Consider the following 4,449-nt stretch of genomic DNA (forward strand, 5'->3'; position numbering starts at 1 on the left):
TGTATGGAGGATATATATTGTATGGGGGAGTATATATTATATTGGGGGATATTATATGAGGGGTTATATTTTGTATGGGGGGGTTATATTTTGTATGGGGGGTTATACATTATATAGGGAAGTATATAGAACCCTTGTCAGGTTTGTATTGCTGTCCCTCATCCCCCCTCTAGTTGTCCCGGTGTCACCAATACAGGAAGTGATGGGAAATCTTCCATTTGGGGACATCAGTTCTGGTGACTATTCTTGTGTCTCCTGGACAGGAAGTGAAGGGAAATCCCCCCATCTGCTCCTAATCCATCCAAAACTGAATAAAGATTTTTGTCTGTAGTAAGATTTAGGAAAGGCGGAGCTTAGAGGTGGATTGGGCGGAGCTTAGAGGTGGATTGGGCGGAGCTTAGAGGCAGATTGGGCGGAGCTAGAGGCGGATTGGGCGGAGCTTAGAGGCGGATTGGACCATCACCAGTCGTGTCAGTTTATATTTCCAGCTCCACCCAGATGTGACGGAGGAGCTCCGCAGAGCGCACTTCCCGGGGGACATCAGGCACAGCGGGGCATTAGGAGGCGCATTGTGTGTCATGGCTGTAGATTGTCAGCGATGGAGTCGGAGGTCTCCTTTAGGGTCTATAATTCACCTCCATATCTCCAGGCTGACTCCGCCATGAGCCCCTCTGGTGGGGGAGGGGGTTTGATTTGCAGTAAATTGAGGTTGTCGGAGATTCTGCGATGAGAATTGGGAAATGTCTCTTCTGTTCAATCAAACAAATCGCAAATCCGCCCGCTGATTACAGAGCCGCCAAGAGGCAATTACTGGTGGAGTGTATGGACGGGCATCACAGGGGGGGGGGTCAAATGGGGGGGGGGGAAATCACATGAAGGGATCACATGGGGGGAGGGGGCATCACATGGGGGGGTAACATGGGGGAGGGGGCATCACATGGGGGGAGGGGGCATCAAATGGGGGGGCATCACAGGGGGAGATCAAATAGGGAGAGGGGGCATCACATGGGGGGAGGGGGCATCACATGGGGGGAGGGGGCATTAGATGGGGGTGAATCACAGGGGGGGCATCACATGGGGGGCATCACATGGGGGAGGGGGGATTACATGGGGGGATCACAGGGGGGGCATAACATGGGGGAGGGGGCATTACATGGGGGGCATTACATGGGGGGATCACAGAGGGGGCATCACATGGGGGGGCATCACATGGGGGAGAATCAAATGGTAGGGAGGGGGCATCACATGGGGGATCACATGGGGGGAGGGGGCATCAAATGGGGGGGGCATCAGGGGGGGGTCAAATGGGGGGCATCACATGGGTGGGAGGGGGCATCACAGGGGGGATCCAATGGGGGGGATGGGGCATTACGGGGGAGATCAAATGGGGGGGCATCACATGGGGGGAGGGGGCATCACATGGGGGGCATCACGGGGGGGATCAAATGGGGGAAGGGGCATCACATGGGGGGGATCAAATGGGGGGAGGGGGCATAACATGGGGGGCATCCACACGGGGGAGGGTGCATTACATGGGGGGGGGCATCACATGTGGGGAGGGGGCATCACAAGGGGGAATCAAATGGGGGGAGGGGGCATCACATTGGAGGAGGGGACATCACCTGGGGGGAATCACATGGGGGGAGGGGGCAATTATTGCAAGGTGGGGGCCAGTTACTGTACTTGGGTGGGCTAGTTCCTGCAGTGAGGGGGGTATTTATTGTACTGAGGAGGGCAGTTCCTGCAGTAAGGTGGCAAGTACTACACTGAGGAGGGCAGTTCCTATACAAAGGGGCAGTTCCTGCAGAAAGGGGGGCAGTTACTGTACAGGTACTGTACTTGTGGAGGGGCAGTTTCTGCAGTGAGGGGGACATTTATTGTACTGAGGAGGGCAGTTCCTGCAGGGAGAGGGGCAGTTATTGTACTAATTGGAGAAGTTCCTGCAGTAAGGGGGCAGTTACTATATTGAGAGGGGCAGTTCCTGTACTGAGGGGGGCAGTTTCTATAATGAGAACACATTCTGCAGGCGGGGGGGGGCAGTTCTTGTACTGAGGGGGCACATCCTGCAGGGAGGGGGGCAATTCCTGTATGGGGGGCAGTACAATTTTTTATAAACAGTTCTTGCAGTGAGTGCCCCTCCCCCCCTCCCTTATCTGCCCCCACACCTCTCCTCTCACAATCCATATTATCGGAATTGTGGGTGTGGCTCGCCGCCCTCTTCTGTGTTCAGACACAACGACCACGAAGGTTCTCCGATCGCCGCCATGAGCCCCAAAGAGACGATTGGAGGTGAACTGCGCCAAATCCCCCCCCCCCCCCACGGAATATTCCGGAGACGTCGGTCCCCTCTCTGTGTATCAGAAATTGTTCTCGTCTTTACTTTATAAAATCCTGATTTCACATTTCTTCATCCTTTGTTACATCTCAGTGCTGCTGATCTCCCGCAGCCTCTTTGCAGCCACAGCCTCTTTGCAGCCACTTCCCGTCTCCATACACTCAGTGATGGGATTTCCTGCCATGTCCGTGTCACGTGTGCTGAAATGCCGGCTTGTGGTCTCCATTGGAAGGGTGACAACACAGGGAACAATTGGGAGATGGGGACAGAGTGTTGTCACCCTATAACAGGAAGTCCATCGTGGCGGGATCTCCGGGGATTATTATAATGGAAGCTGCAGCAGACTGAGCCCAATGTATGTCAGCACAACTTCCTGTAGTCTCCACAAGGGGGCGCATGTGACAAGGTGACACGTGGGAAAGAAAGACAGAGCGTTGTCACCCTATAACAGGAAGTGTCTGAATGAGAACCTCCATGGCGGGATCTCCGGGGAATATTATCATGAAATTTCCAGATTTATAAAGAGTGGAAATGATTTTTAGAAGGATATGAAGATGATGAATATATAAAATATTCTAGAAACCCCCCTCCCCCCCATCACAGCGCACCCCTCCATCCCCCGCCCCTGTACACAGAACCAACCAGAGCTGACACTCATCATCACACCGTGTATATACAGGAGGTGTGCGCCGCATATACACTATATACCCCCCTCCCCCAATATTATATATATATATATATGGAGTACAATGTATACAGTCAGTGTATATGGGGGATGGGGTGTGTTATATAGAGAGGTGTATATAGATTATATACAGTGAGGGTATACAGCAGGTATATATGGTGACGTAGTACCATATAGGGGAGGAAGGTGTGTGTATATAGATTATATATCAGTGGTATACGGCTTAGATAGATATAGCTATAGTAAGTGTATATGAGGCAGTATGTGTATATACAGTATATGGTATATATTATGTTATATAGAGGGAGGAAGGTGAATGGGTATATAGATTATATACAGTTGGTATATATGGTGATGTAGTTATAGATATAGATATCTGAGATTATACATGGGGTGAGGGGTATGTAGTGTATATACAGAGGTGATATATATATATACGGGGCAGTATATAGGAGTTACGAGGTGTATATAGAAGGTGTATACAGGGGGGAGGCCGTAGACAGGACACGCAGAAGGGGCGGGGCGGGGATCGGCGACACGCCCTCCCCGTAGAGATACATTGTATCAGATTCGTTACTCAGAGGCCCCGCCCCCTCCGGGTGAGTGTTGGGGGTGTGATGGGTCACATGTTCCGGAACGGCCCGGAGGAGCACGTGACTGAGCGGGTGAGCGAGGGTGACCCGAGAGAGGAAACTTCCCATACAATGTAACTATATTCTCATCATCCGGATGTTATCTCCTCCCCCCCCCATATATATATATAATAATTATCTCCCCCCCCCATATATATATAATAATAATTATCTCCCCCCCCATATATATATATAATAATAATTATCTCCCCCCCCCCATATATATATAATAATAATTATCTCCCCCCCATATATATAATAATTATCCCCCCCCCCATATATATATTATAATAATTATCTCCCCCCCATATATATATTATAATAATTATCTCCCCCCCCCATATATATATATAATAATAATTATCTCCCCCCCCATATATATAATAATTATCTCCAATCCCCCCCCCATATATATATTCTATATAATTATCTCCCCCCCCCATATATATTTATAATAATTATCTCCCCCCCCCATATATATATTAATAATAATTATCTCCCCCCCCCATATATATATTATAATAATTATCTCCCCCCCATATATATTATAATAATTATCTCCCCCCCCCATATATATATATATAATAATAATTATCTCCCCCCCCCCATATAAATATAATAATAATTATCTCCCCCCCCCATATATATATAATAATAATTATCTCCCCCCCCCCATATATATATAATAATAATATCTCCCCCCCCATATATATAATAATTATCTCCCCCCCCCATATATATATAAGAATAATTATCTCCCCCCCCCAGATATATATAATAATAATTATCTCCCCCCC

Source organism: Aquarana catesbeiana, linkage group LG06 (genome assembly GCF_042186555.1).
Source record: "Aquarana catesbeiana isolate 2022-GZ linkage group LG06, ASM4218655v1, whole genome shotgun sequence".
In the NCBI taxonomy this organism is placed as follows: Eukaryota; Metazoa; Chordata; class Amphibia; order Anura; family Ranidae; genus Aquarana; species Aquarana catesbeiana.